General features: G+C 45.0%; 1 protein-coding gene and 1 long non-coding RNA gene across 6 annotated transcripts in view; one reads left to right on the top strand and one right to left on the bottom strand.

The window, feature by feature from the left end:
- The window catches only part of TBX1 (T-box transcription factor 1), a 128,691-nt gene that overhangs the window by 49,384 nt on the left and 63,984 nt on the right, over positions 1–15,323 (bottom strand). The window lies entirely within an intron of this gene.
- Positions 1–15,323, top strand: part of LOC146766008 (uncharacterized) — a 66,035-nt gene that overhangs the window by 11,821 nt on the left and 38,891 nt on the right. For 4 of the 5 annotated variants that reach the window (XR_014958576.1, XR_014958577.1, XR_014958575.1 and 1 more), the window contains exon 2: positions 10,730–13,605. This is a non-coding gene — a long non-coding RNA (uncharacterized LOC146766008). The remainder of the gene's footprint in view (positions 1–10,729; positions 13,606–15,323) is intronic. The other variant, XR_014958578.1, reaches the window with a different exon arrangement.

Here is a 15,323-nt window from a genome sequence, read left to right as displayed (position 1 = left end):
TTATTTGACTGAGACACTTGTGAATTTATGTAGAGTTTTTAGGTGATGATGTTTTATGGAATATATCCCAGAGCCCTCTGTCCTTGTGTTTGGAGAGAAGGTTCAACTTATATGCCACCCATAGGATCCACCAACTCTTCAGCTGAAAAAAAGAATTGAGGCATTGTCAAAGGTGCTTGGTGTTCTTGTCTATCCTTTGCTCTTCTACACAAGCAGTGGGACCTGAGAAGATATGTGAAGTGAAAAAGCAATTTAACTGTATATCCAAGCAAGCCAACTAACACTATCCCATCCCTAGGACTGACATATTTCATAGCAGCTGGGCAGAGTATCCCAGGTTAGGTGTCCAGTGCTCCTGGTAATCCACAGTCAGCAGCCAGTTTGTAGCTGGGTTTTTTTGGTGAATACCAATCCTACAGACAGATGTGCTTTTTCCTTCTCTGGTTTTCTTTCAGCTGTTTGGACACACAGATCTTGCTCATCTCAGAGTAAGGAGAGTGGGGATAGAGAGCATCCTCCTCTCATCTATCTGCCCTGCTGGACTCAGCTGGGGCTGCTGAGGAGAAGCAGTGCCCAAAATAAGGTCCCTCCACCCTTTCAGCCGAGGTCAAGTTTGAAAACAAAGTTGGAATGTTCTATACATGCAGAGGAGACCTCCAGTCCTCCTCTAGTCCTTTTCTGGTGAGAGAAAAGATGAAAAGGTGCCAAACAATAGATAAAGCCTTTCTAAAGCAGCAGAGAGGGAAGGGGAAACTGTCTGGGCTGCTGTGCTCTAGGTGATGGGAGACAAAACCATCCAAAACACCATCCCCACGGATGAATGGGAAACCTTGTTTTGTCTTGGGGATGTTCACATTCAGTTTAAAAGAGAGGTTTGCTCATATAAGCCCCAAGGACCAAAGAAGCCAGGAAAGCACAGACTTAACATCTCAACAACTCACAGAGAAGGTGATAGAGATGGTGAAATAGGGAAAGGTAAAATTGTAAGCTTTTATTAGGTGCGGATGATAACAAATACACCAAGCAACCACTGTGTGTTTGGCATCCCAGGAACTCTGACTCCAGAGCTGGCATCTAGGGAAATGAGCTCTCCGAGCTGTGAAGCTCAAGAGCTTTGCTGAAAATGTATGTCAGCTCTTTCTTTATCAAATGCTGCAGGAGATCAAGTGAGACAATTTGTTTCACCTGAAACTGCAAATCATTGCTAAGTCATTGGACTCATCTACACACACAGCAAGAGCATCTGGCTGGCTGGCTGGCCTCCCTAAGTGCTGGCTGAGTGCTTTGCAGCTCTTCAGCCACAAGCCTGGGAGCAAGGTGTGAGGTGCTGAACTGAAATCGCCAACTGACAGCTTCCAGGGGTGCTTGGGAAGCTCCCTGCAGCCTGCTCCCTCTTACACTCTCTGACTTCCATGACCTCTCCACAGATGTGAAAATGGCACCTGAGAGGCCTGTGTGCAGAGCTGGTAATTTGTCCTCACCCAGTCTATTCCAGTATGCAGAAACATGCATGGTGTGAGAAATGTGTCCATGGCATAAAGCCAGAGCCAAAACAGACAAAGAAATAATGTTTACCCTCAGGGCCTTTCTGACAAACAATAAAAAAGCAATAGAGTCAAGATAGATTACGTGTCAGCTAAAATATTACCTCTTCCTGCCAATTCTTATAAAAGGAGGCAAAGCTTCTCTTCATGCTGAACCAAAACTTCTGTTAAAATACTCAAGGAAAACAATAATTTAGACAGCATCTTTCTTTCTAGCTAATGACAATAATATTCCTGTTAAATCTTTATTGTGACAGTTGGCTTTATGGGATGCATCAGGCAGCTTGCTTTGACTAGAGAACTGCACAAAGGACTAGAGAACTTAAGAGCCTGAGATGAACACTCTGGTGACATCTTTGCAAGCAGAGAAATTAACTAATTACACCTTCATAAGATACAGAAAGCAGCTTTAGGTTACTTGTTGGCTACTTTCTGCCCTGTGCAAAACCCACTTTCAAAGGCATCAAGAAAATGATTGCCACTTGGGACTCAGAGGGAATGACAAGCAGGAATGCCAGCCTGCCTCACCTGAGCCAGCAAACAGCAGCTAGCTCCTGACTGGATGCCTGTGCTCACCTGAATGGGTCTGAACAACGTGGAGATGAATAGGGACCGTGTGAATATTTTATTCAATAAACTTGGCTCTGCTGTTGTGTGGTGGGTGAGGCATGTGATTTATTACTTACAAGAATTTGGACAGCCCCTGGCTTAATGTGAAAACACTGGCAAGTGTCAGGAAATTCATGAAATTTACACACATGATTATCGATGACTTGTATTAGCAAACAGTTCTGGATCCTCCCTTTTGCAGCAATGCCAGTGGCCAAGCAGAGCAAAACACCTATGTGGGCCTAAATCACACACCATCATCTGCAAATAGCCCACAGTCAGAGATTTGTCTGTCTGACATCAGCAAGAGGCAAAGGCTCTGCTTAGGAACAGATTAAGAAAGAAGAGTTTACCCACTTCTGCAAATCCTGGGTAAGTTTCCAACAGGCACCACCTGTAGCAGTGAACAAGACATAGGAAGCCATACATCTCTCCATTAAATCTGATGGGCATTACTCAGAGTCTCTGTGGATATCTATGCCATAACGTGAGCTGATAAAGGAGACCCACGCCTTTTGCAGTGAAAAATATGATCAGACAGATGAGATAAGCTTCAGACAGCTTTTTTGGCTTGGCAAAATGAAAACTTCCTGTTACAGAAAACTACACTCTGCACTCAACAGAAACAAATTTTGAATACTGGGCTTCCATGTTGTTTATTGGATGAAAGTACATGTTTCTGTGAGTCAGACAGATCCTACTCACACCTACCAATACTTGTCTAAACCCACAAATCTGGCAGTGGGACAAGTTGTTTATGCACAAGCATTTGTACCTGAAATGAAGAGTGCAAAGTGGCAAATATAAAGTACTTAATTTATAAAGTAAGATCTATTTCAATAAAGGTAATTGAAGCATGCAGTTCAGGGGAGATCAGGTAATATGTCATGCTATGCACAGACAGACACTGACAATTAAGCTCTTCAGAAAGAACTTGTTCTGCTGTGAAAAATCAACACTTGTCTCACTTTAGAGTAGGGAGATTGTTCAGATTTTAATGAAGTACTTAAACATATGCTTAATCAAACCTATTAATGGACAAACTGTAATGGAAACCAAGCCCCTCCAGTATAATGGTGCTTAAGAGTGAAGTTAACTGGGATTATTAATATAACCACTCTTAACTGGATGAAAGGGAAACTCAGAATGGCCTTTCAAGTAAGAATAGCAAGAAAACTAAGAAACATATCCAGAGGTAATGAACCCCATTATAGCTAAGAAGGATGAGTCCTCCAGATACTGTATCAAGAATGAAACTCTGGCTTGTTTCATCAATATGCACTCAAAGTTGACCAAATTGTTTGGTTGTTTGAAAAACCAAACAACCAATGTGAAGATGGAGGTCCCATTTCTAAGATGTGAAGTTCTAAAAACATTAGAACGGTGCTGGGGAACATAAAACAATCAGTACAAAACTCTGGCTAAGAGTATTTGAACTCTAAAAGAACAGACTATCAGGGGAGATGAGAATTGTATTTTCTTTGCCTGAGGAATTAGTGAGACCACTTCTAGAATACCTGTCCTGCCTTGGAGCTACTCTTCAAAAGGATGTGGAAAAATTCAGGATACACTCAAAAATTTATGTCAAAATGGGACAAGGTTTGGAAACTATACCAGAAAACAAAGGACTTGTAGAACACAATCTATGTCACTTATTGAGGAGAAACCTAGAAGAGACTTTGAGGAAAGCTGCAACTTTTTCTGTGTTCATTTTTGCTTGAAAGGAAACAAAATTTTAAAATCTGACATCTTTCATAAAATGGATCTCTTGGTCTCTGAGGTGTTCTCATCCCAATGATCCTAAACTCTAACAAATCTTATGCCAAGGGTAACACAAAGCTGAATTTTAACTGGAGATTGGTTACATTTCTTTATAGATAAATAATTTGCTGGTGTGTGCAGCTCCAGAATTACACACCCCAATGGCATGAACAAGTTTTCCTTGCACCCAGTGAGACCAGGTGGCTGAGAAATGGTTAGTGAAGGCAAGGACTAAACTGTAAGCATCCTGGGCTCTAATCCCACCTAAGCCCCTGCCTGATATTTTGAACCTGAGCAAGCATTTCACCCCCTCAGCCTCCAATCCAGCTGTAGAACTGGGAAAAAGTCAAGATCTTGCTGAAAACCATATGTTGCACCTCAACTAAGATTTATCTCCAAAAAGTAACTCAGTGAAAAGACTTGCTGGGGAATGCAGGCAAGTGGATGGGTGGAGACTGTTGCAAATACTGTAAATTCACACTATTCACATGGATATTTAGGAGTAAATAGGAAGAGGCCTTTCCCTGATGATCAGTTTATAGGAGTAGCATTTACAGCCTCAAATTCACAGTGGTAGCACATGCAGTTCTGCCAGCAGCCAGCTTTGAATTCTGTGGACTGGCAGCCTGGAAAGCCCCACTGCCTCAAGCAGAGGTGGTGGGCTGTAGGCATTTGCTTGCTTCCATGGTTTGGAGGAGGGCAGTGAACCCTGCCCCTGGAAAGTCCTCAGTTTCAGTTCATATTTATTCATGTGCTCGTTTTTCTTGTTTGGTGATTGTTGCATGTCAATATTTAGTCACTGCTGTGGGAACAGCAGCACACATGCAAAAGGAGAGGGGGAAAAGGGAAGGAAAAACTAGAAAACTGTTTTAAGGCACAACCAATTTGGCTGGTTTTGCCCTCTTGTCTCAAGAATATGAATTTGTGTTGCCCATGTGCCTGCAAAGGGAAACAGGAATCGAAAAGGGAAGTGTATCAAACTGTTTACTTGAAACTATGGGCAAGAGTGGGAGCCAGAACGTCTGGGAATCCCATCAGGCATCCTCTGTGTGTGCACAGCTCCCTGGAATTGCTGCCTGGGGCCAATGATGCAACAGAGCTGTTGTGTTTTCAACCACCTCCTCCTCTCACCAAACCTTGTAGAGGTACCCTGAGCTCCTCTTGGTGGAGTTTTGTTCCTGATCCTGGGGCATTGGGCAGGCTGGATCAGAAGGTGGGCAAGAAGGACCAGAGACAGAGCATCCAGCCATGCACTCCACAGCAGCTAAGGAGCAATGGAGCTCTGGAGCTCCTTCCTTCCTGCTCATATGCAACTTGCATTGAAAAAGCAGCAACAACAGAAGGATAATACTCAAAGGACTTTTGTTGACAAGACATATGAAACACTAATTGCAATAAAGTTTTACCAAGTAATATTACAAATTGCCCAACATTTAAAAAACTACATTTAAATTGCTGCTGATAATATGTATCTGCTGTGTAGTAAAACCAAAATGACATAGGAAAATTCTGGATTTTAATTACAAGAAAGGACAAAGCTCTTAGGTTACATATTTCAGTTACATTCAATTTGAAAGCAAAAAAAGGAAAATGTGGTGACTGTGATCTCCAGAAAATATTATTTTCTGCATATTTACCCACAAATTAAGGGAAGCCTTCTTTTTTTCTGTTGTTGGAAGTGGAAGAAGGATATCTAGTTGTGATTTGGAGGAAGTGCCATCAATACAGTGAAAAGTAGTTATTATATGTTGCACTTGGCAATGGGAACATCCTGAATAAAGATACAGGGATGTGCATACAGAAACCTGAGGAAAAGCCTAACCTGAAAGGGAGGTCATCTGGTGCTGCCAGTTAGGGCTGCAGGGTTTGTTCTGCTCAGGCTCTAGTCTTTCAGTATGACATTGCCTGCTGTCAAAAAATGGCAAGTCTCAGTGAAACCCTGGAGAAATGGGAGACTGGAACACCCCCCCAGGCTTTGGCAATTGTTATAGAAAATTTGTGTGTGTGTTTAGATCCTTGATTGCAAAAGAAAAATGGCATTAAGTTGGCACCAGCAGGGAATTTTATACCTGTCAGTTTTTGCACGGGTCTGTAAATGGCAGAAACTTTCAACTTCTGCCAGAAAAGCATCAGGGCTCCCACATACAAAGCCAAAGAAATGATATATCTATACCAAATACAGGAAATTTATTTTGATTTCAATACAGTCATTCTGATATAAGAGCTGAATAGGTTTGTAGAGGCTTGATATAACCTAAAATGGAAATAGGTGTGGAGTCACATCTCGCATTTCTGCAGTCAGACCAGTCTGTAGCATATAAGAACCAACATAGACCTCTCTAGGAGATGTATCTTAAAGCTACATTAACTCTTAATAAAAGCCTAATTTGTCCTCTCAGGAGCTAGAATGTTGGAATTGCAGATCAAGTGTCATTAAGTACAAAGCAAAAGTTGACCTGCAGTTTTGTCCCACTCATGTCAGTGCTCTCCAGATTCATACAATGGTATTTTTGTGTTTTCTGCTCTCTCATGTGGGCAGGGACTGGTGGCCCTGCTTGGGCCAAGTGGGGAAGAGACCCACAGCTGTTGGCTCCAGCTCTGCAGTGCATGGGGCCTTTGATGCTAGGTCCTGGAGTGGCCTAGTGCCACAGAGAAAGACACAAAATTGCCCTGCAGCAGACAAGTGGTGGGATGGCTTTTACATGGACCTCATTGTATATCTCATTCTAATAAATGCAAGATTGGTCCAAACCTCCGTGTCCTTCCGCAATTCAACACTTACAAGTAATTAAATATAATCTTCACACAGGTGCCAAGCAACTTATGGGTCTTTCTAGGTTTAAAACTAGTGTTGCTGGGTTCCAGGTCCAAGGTGATGTGTGGATCAGGCTCCAGGCAGGTATGTATGATTGCTGGTCCCCTTGTCTGCTTTCTCCTGTAGCTTTCTGATTTTCATGAAGAAAGTGCTGAAGGAACCATTTTGTTGCTTTGCCATGTTCCCATCCAGACCACCAGTATCCTTTCTTGAAGAGGGTGTGTATCTTGTGCCAGGTCCACACCATGAATGTTGAGTACATGCAGTCCCTTTTGAATCGCAGGAAGTATGTAGGCTTTGGAGATTATCAGCCCATTATTAACATTTCAGAAAAATATAAAGTGGTTTCCGCTTTATCTGTTTACTCTGTAGCTGATAAAATATTAACATTTTTCAACCTCCACTGAATAATCCCTGGTCCCCAAATTCCCAGACAATATGGTGTGTGGCTTAAATGGATCACCCCAAATGAAGCTGTTTCTCTTGGCTACTGTCATACAGGAAGCTGGTGAGAAAAAGGTTGTTTGCACAGGATTTAAGCATTTAAAAAAAATTATGAAAAAGTGATGCTGAGGAAAACATCAGGCAAGTAGTAAAAGTGCTTTGCATGTGTGCAGCTGTTTCCTGGACATTTCTTTCTATTGCAGAGGCACTTGGTTCACAGGAAATTCCAGCTCACATACAATGCCAGTCTCCCAGAAAATGAGCTCTGGGCTCAGCTGTATTGATCTGCTTTGTGCAACTGGTGGTGCTGGCGATTAACACCATGTGCACACTCACAGACAGCAGAAACTGTTTTGATTTGATTCTAAATGGGTTTTAGGAAATAATAGTAAATTTGCCTTCATCTGTTGTATAGTAGGGCTGTTTCTTCTCATAGTTAGTTTTGGACCTGGCTAGATTAGATATTGGTACAGATATTACTTACCACCTTAGCTCTGTGGGCAAGCAGCTGTCTCTGGGCTTGTAGTGAGCATCATGTAGAGTTGTGCTTTTTAGTGAGATGTCCAGCACAAAGAAGCAGAACTGCAAATCCACAGCCTGATGCACAGACTGAGAGTCTCACATCAGCCTTCTCTACACATCTAGAATTTGTACCAAGTTTAGAGGTCCTGAGAAATTAATTGTTTCTACTAGCTACTCTTTCTAGACTGTTTTTCCAAGTTTAGAATAGTGACAACACAAGATGGGTACAGACTCCAGCAAGCCCAGATAAACTTTACATGTTTAGCATTTTCTGTTGGATAGAAACCCTAACATGTTGCAAGCTCTGGTATGGCTCATCTCATGGCAGACCCAGCAATGTTTAGTTCTCATCCAGAGGTGCTGGGAGCAAGACAAGTGCGAGCAGGGTTAGCTGGAGTTCCCATTCTGCTGAGTTGGCAGAAAGCCTCGTGGCAGCAGATGGAGGGGACCTGAGATGATAAATGGACTTTGGAAAGCAACCCAAACATGTACATACAAATTAGTATTTAACATACAGTTGCTACTTGCAAATTACGGCCTTGTGATTTAGCTCTTGAATGAAAGCAACTGTGTTAGCTGAACAAACAGTAGCAGAGGAGGCCACAAAAACGCAACTCCACTCCCACCCACAGGCGTATGCTGGTGAGCCCCTGGGCCAACCTGCCCATGTGTTTACATGAGGCATACACACCCCTTCCCAAACAAGCCATGAGAGCCGCCCAGGCTTGGTCTCTTCTCCCAGTCTACCAGGCACTTTGAGCCATATGAGCCACCCTTAACCAACCACTAGCCTTGAGTAAGGACCTGAGGCTGTGAGGAAGGGGCTGGTGGCAACATACACTGGGAGCATGCAGGTCGCTGGCGAAGGGGAGGCAGGAGCTGGGCTGTTTGCCAGGTGCTTTGGCGGAAGATGAGCTGGGTCACTATCCCATGTTTTTAATGGGAAGTGATGTTATGGCAACACATGAATCACAAACAGTTTGATACCAAAAGGAATAAGCCGCGGTGGCCCAACACCTGAGCACCCGCCCCTACATCCGGAGTGACACAACAGGCTTGATGCAACAGGCCAAGCTGTGACGTGTGCTGTGAACGCTCAAAATCCCAGAACTCTTCCAAACCTCAACAATCAAAACCAGACCTTCCCAGTGTGAGTCCTAATGCTGAGAGCCTGCTCTACTCCTGGGCTTCTTGGAAGGCCCCAGGGCAGAGGGAAGGAAACCAAGGCTGGGGAGCATAGAGCACCCTTGGGATGCAGTCAGCTAGTTAGTCTGCAAGGTGTTGGGACGCCACAACCCAGCTAAGGAGACTGCTTGCCTCCAGCAAATATAAGGAGCTGGTGAGTAGCTACCTTCTGCCATTGTTCCTGGCACAGCATGTTCAGGGCTGGCAGCCTGAGCGCCTGTCCAGACGAGCTCTGCACCAAGTGCAGAGCTGCACCAAGTCTGCAGGACTACCAGGAGCAGCACAATGCACCATCCTTCCCCTGACCCCACAGCAAGGCTGGAGTTTGGAGGTACCAAAAAGGTGGTGTTACTCAGTGGCCTACATTTTGCAGGTCAGGTCTTTCCCAGCCAAAAAAAAGAGGAAAAGGATTACATTTCAAAATACTTTCCCTTCCATTTGGAGGGAGAAGTCAGAGGTAGAGCCAAACAGCTGCTACTATGCATGATTTAAGGAGATAAGAAGCAGCAGCAAGAGGGAGAGACTGAGATTTATAATATCAACCCTAAAAATAGTTGTTAAGAGAAAACCTAAGCCTGGCAAAGCCTCACTGGGAGTTGCCCCGTACACAATTGCTAAGCTCCGCAGATGGCATCTAGTGGGGGAAGATTTCTCTTTGAGAATTAGTCTCCACCATCACCACTTTCACCCAAGATATTCCTTTACACTTGATGTCCGAGTGGCTCAACCCCTTGTGTGGATGTCCCTGGGAGACAGGTCACACTGGAACAGGCTGAAACAGAGCTGTCAACACAGCAGCTCACACAGGCTTGTAATAATAAAGTACAACTGAAGCCAATACAACTTCCTCTTCAACATCTCTGAGCAAGGAAATGACTTGCCCAAGCAGGTTGGTGGCAGACACTAATGTGGAGAGGGGCTCTCTAGGCTGCATTCGAGCCGAACTCGAATGACATGCCCAAGTTGGCAACCAGACCTGGAGAGATCGTCTGCGTGTCGAGTCTAGCCCTCTGCAATCGCAGACAACCGTGTCATATAAAACCATTTAACTTTGCTAACTGTGCTGCTCATCCCTCCAAACCTAGCTTGAGTGTTTTCAGACCCTCTCTTGTCTCCTGGCGTCGTCTTTGCTTTCCTTGCTAAAAGTCCCTAGGGCAGTGGGACCAATAAATACACATTCCACACTCAATTGGGAAAGCCCCAAGAAAAGAAATAAATATAAAGACAAACCCTAGTGAGGCTGAGATCAATAAGTATCAGACATGTCAGCTCTTCTGCTGGAAACGAGCTTTCTACTTGCATTTGCACTGAATGTCACCCACACACAAAAAAAGACACTGGTGCTGTTGCACAGGTATGTATTATGTATTCTACACTTAGACGAAAAATGTGACTTTTTAAAGTGGTTTAGAAGTTGTTGGGAATTTAATTTACTGCCCAAGAAAAAATACCTTTTTGGTTTAGCTTTAAAAAAAAATCAAATTAATTTATTTTTATTGATGGGAGAGGAGCAGATACTTTTTAAGGGAAAGGTTAAAATAAAAAGATGCTGTCTCTGGGGATTTCCAGCTAGATGCAAAAAATTATTTTTTCCACTAAAAGGTAAAATGTCTGATCTATTCATTGTTTGGTTGTCTCTCCCTCTCATGGTGCTCATGATGCTGAGCACTAGGCAAACCCAGTCTGTGCCCTACCTGGCCTGACTCTGCGGAGCCCATGACAGTGTGCCTGACATGGCTGCACACCTCGTCCTCTCTGGCAGCAGTGGTAGAGGCACTCACTACTGGTTTTGCTCAGAATGCCCACATGCTGTTTCTAATAAAACCTGATCTCCTTCCTTTTGATGCAGATGACAGGAACTGGTCCTGGTTTAAGTCACCCAGCCAAAGAGCGCACACCACAACTGGCCCACGATAACTCTGGAACTGGAGAGAGGGACTCAGGAAGCAATAAATCAACTATGCTGAGTTATGACATTGGAGACAAAAGAATGGTTTCTCCTCCTGCAAGCCCTGCTGAAGGTCCTTGGGCTCTGAAGTCACTGTAGGGGCTGGGCTGGCAGGCCCCACAGAGGAGCAGACGGTGTTTATTTGTTCTATAAGCACTCCAGAAACAACCAGTGCTGCTGTGGATAGTTTACATACAAGCCTAACAAATAGCATCAATAACACTGAAAAATTATTACTTTGATAACATTTTGAGGCCTCACTGAAAGTTTGCATGTCACTACACGAGGAATATATAACTTCCTAATAGGAACTGGTTCATTCCTAAACAGGGAAGATCAATGAAGACTAACAGAGGCAGCCAGGGTAGAGAATGGTGGAAAGATGTCCAAGGTCACACAGCAGCTTGTTGGTTCACCAGTCCTGGTTCAATGTGTTATTTGCTGCTCTTCACTAATCCTTCTATAATTATTCATACTACAAAAGTATCTTTGAAGCCTCTAAAATACTATTTGACCATTAAATCATGTGATGGAGCAAAGGTAGGATCAGTGAGACTCAGGGAAGCCAGGACCTGTGTCTTGAAAACTACCTGCTGGTAGAAGCAGCCCTTCTTGCAAATGTGTTCCCAGAGGAGGTGCAAGCCTGGTGCTGGCTGGGAAACATCTGAACTTTTAATACACTTTGGGCAACCACATCCAACAAACATAATTTTTCACTACAGCCCCACAGTACTCCCATGGAGGAAGCACTGTGACAGCAGTAACTCATCACCCATTCACTGGGCAGGGAAAGGAGCTAGGACTCCAGGCTGCCAGGCATGTTTTCTACTTGAATTACCTTCCTACCCTGATCAAGTAACAAGAAGCCCATATAGTGCTGTGTGGCATCAGAGGCTTATCCACACAGGGGAGTCTACAACCAGAATGAGGAATCTGACTGGGTGGAAACACTACAGAAGAGGGCCTGCACACAAGCACAGAGCTACATGGCTTCTGGAATTCAGGGTGATCCCCCCTTCACTCCCCTTTTTGAAAACCTGAAGGGTTTGAGCCAGTGTAACACACCCTGGCCAGGCTGTACAGAGCGTGGCTCCCCCCAGGGGCAAAGGCAAACAGACCATTTGTTCAACTTGTCTAGATTGTCTACAGACTCCAAAGCAAATAGCTAAGCATGCAACTTGTAAAAATGTCATGTCCCCCTGTTTACAAGAGATTTCTCTGTGATATTTGCTCAGACCAAAGGTAAAGTCACACCAGTGAAACAAACAAAAAAGGAGAAGGAAGTCACACAAAGCAGTGAAGATTAAGGCCCCACTCTGCACTGGCAAATGGAGGCTGCTGGACACGGTCACGTCACCTCCCTTCCTCTCTCCATGCATCAAGTTATTTGTGGCTGAGGAAAGGGACCATTTTAACAAAGAGGGAAGCCTGGTCTCAGCCTGCAGTGTGTGATGTGATCTCTTGGCCACACAGGATTATCTTGTGGATCAAGGAGGTTAGGATGTGTCTTGTCCGCTCTGGAAGAGGCTATTATGAGGCTATGATATGCAAATCTATGCACAGCACACCAGGAGCCCCTCCAATGTCCTGAACAGCTTTCAGAGGGATGGATGGTGCTGGTCTCCTGAGAAAGGTGGCAGCATCTGCAAGGGGGAGCTGACCAATGGCTCTGCAGATCAGGACTGCTTTCCATTCCTGCTGCTCCCATTACAGAGATTCTTCTGCCACTGGGAAGTGAGTTGTGGATTCTCCTCTTCAATCCTGTCTGCTCCACAGACAGTAAAAGATAAATTGAAGATATTTGACACTACAGAGAAATTTTGGAGGTGCCAGAAACCCCAGTGTGGGTTATATGTTGGGTGAATGTTGGTGAAAAAAGAGGTGTAATGGGAAAGGGCTGTGATGTGGCAAATGGCAGATACACAATATGTAACTGACCCCAGACAGAAGCAGTTCCATCAGTTCAGGAACTTGTTTATAAATAATTTTAAAAGCAAGCACATGGGCAGATAGAGATGTAGAAGAGGCACCTCTGTCCCTCAGGAACTGCTGGCTCCTGTCCATGGGATTTTCACAGAGAACTTCTATCTCATTAAAATCGTTTCTTCATGGGCCATGAAATGATTTTCCATGCATGGAAAAGGTTTGTAATGCTCTCAGCTCTGAGCAAAGGAACACACTGAGGATGGATTGCTTGGAGAAGTTGACATTACACCTGGCCCCAAACAGAAAAAAGGGAGCAAGATCAAAGTCATCAACTCTCTGGTACCCTGAAGGGAGATGCTAAAAAAAACCAACGTCAGTGGCAGGATTTGGGATCACCAGGCAGGCATCACTTACCCGGCTCTGGCTGACAGTCCAGAGAGCAGCTGCAGTTTGCTTCCCACAACAGAAGCCCCTCCCTTGCCTCGCCCTTTACCAGCATTTTTGGGTGAGCGCTCCCCAAGGAAGGAGCACACCCAGCTGCCTCAGCAGGGTGACAGCCTATCTTCTCCTTAGGGTGCACCTGGTTCTCAGCCCCCTGTGTGTCCCCTTGTGCTGGGGGCTGGCAGTGTTGGACAGAGCCTGGGGCAGAAGGAGGGAGCTGCTCCATACCCAGAGCCTCTCTCCACCCCTCTCAGCCATCTCCACTGCAGAGCCAAAGGCTGCTTTGCAGTGCCCTGGAGCTGCAAAGCTCTTGAGGCCAGAACCTGGGCCTGGTCTTCAGCTTCTGAGGCTCCAGGAGTCTTCAGCCACCTAGCAAAAGGAGTCTAAACGCTGCTTATTTGAAGGCACAGGTGGGAGGAGTGTTTCTTCCCCACCCCCTACACAAAAGGATGCTGATGCTCACTCCCTTGTGCTGCTTGCCAGCCCCTTTCTCCCCTCTTCCAGCTCTTTGTTCCTTCCATCTTTTCCTTTTTGAGAGGGTTGGATCAAGAAACACAAACACTTCTGATCAGCTCGTAGTAAAAGAAGCAGAGTATTTTAGCTTCAAGAAACTTTGGAAAGGCTCACAATTTGGCTTTCATTCCAAAAGCCAGGCTACAGAAACCCCCCCTTGATATAATTTTGCTGATACCTGAGTTACTTCTTCCCCCTCCTTGGCAGGAGGCTGCAGCACCAGAAAGTGTCAATTTACTCCCTCTGTTGGGCCAAGAACATCTCTGGTACAAATTTATTGCTCTTAATAGGCTGGGCCTTTAAATCCTAGCACATACTTGTGAAGAATTTTGGCTTGTCACTGAGGGGTAGGAATTATTTTCCTCTCTACAGGTACAGGCAGGTCCTCCTTTTGCTGAGGGCTCTGCACATCCCAAGAACAGCATTACTGCAGTGCTCCCATAAAGTGGATATGAAAACCCCATAAGCACCTGCTTGTGCTGAAAGCCAGCAGCAGAATGGCTGCTGTTCAGTACATGGGATTTTTTCTTCTTCCTTTCCCCCTTTTTATTGCTCTTCTACTAGTGCTACTTGAGATAAATCTGATCCCAGTCCCTTAGGGAATTAGACAATGGAGTAAAAGGTTCTTATAATGAGGACAGGGCACTTTTGCCATTAAAGTCACTAGCAGCTGAAGCTAGGACTAAGGTTTCACAGCAGATTTTATAACTTCTTCCCATTTGTAAAGGAATCTTGTTTAAATACTTGTCATGCTCAGCTGACTGGGGTTCCTGTCATGCTCCTTTGTGGACAGTGCTGATGTTCTCACTGCTGCAAAAGCTGCTGCTGGTGGCTCCCCATCACTGATGGGGCAAGTGGCCACCAATGATGGCAGCCCATTAAATATTATTCCCTGAGGGAGGCTTGCTGATGACTGGAAGGAATCTCCCTCCTGCATTCCAGTTCACTCAGTGCCTGTAGGGCAAATCTGGGATGAATACAGATTTTTTAGCAAAAATCAGCCCCAAGGAAAACCAAGAGCAGAAATGAGCACACTGCCAGCATGTGCCAAAAGTCCAGACTACAGCAATGTCCCTGGCAGTGCGTGTGGGAGAGATGAAGAGACCTCTCTGAGCAAATGCCCCTCAGCAGCCCAGAGGGCAGCCAGGCTGGCCAGGCCAGCAGCTCTGCTCACTGCTCTAACAAACAGCACCTGAGAGCACAAACAACAGGGACCACTGAGGGATGCAATTCCCTTAAGTACATCAGGCTACAGCTTCCCATGAAGACCATGTGAATTCAACCAGCAGCAAAAGGCTCTGATACTGCAGTTCTGTAGGGTGCCTCTGCACCCAGCTTGGCAGCAGATGCAGTTGCCCATTACCACAAGGCACCTTGAGTGCTGTGTCCAGTTCTGGCCCCTCAGTTTGGGAAGGACATTAAAATGCTTGAATGTGTCCAGAGGAGGGAAACGAGGCTGGTGAAGGGCTTGGAACACGAGCCCTGAAAGGGACGACTGAGGGAGCTGGGGCTGTTTAGCCTGGAGAAAAGGAGGTTTAAGAGTGATCTTATCACTCTGTACAGCTGTAGTCAGTTGGGGGTTGGTCTCCTTCTCCAGGCAGCACTGACAGAATGA

This window comes from Lonchura striata, chromosome 15, assembly GCF_050655825.1.
Source record: "Lonchura striata isolate lonStrDom1 chromosome 15, ASM5065582v1, whole genome shotgun sequence".
Lineage (NCBI taxonomy): Eukaryota > Metazoa > Chordata > Aves > Passeriformes > Estrildidae > Lonchura > Lonchura striata.
The sequence above is the reverse complement of the archived record's forward strand: the minus strand, read 5'-3'. Positions and strand labels throughout refer to the sequence as shown.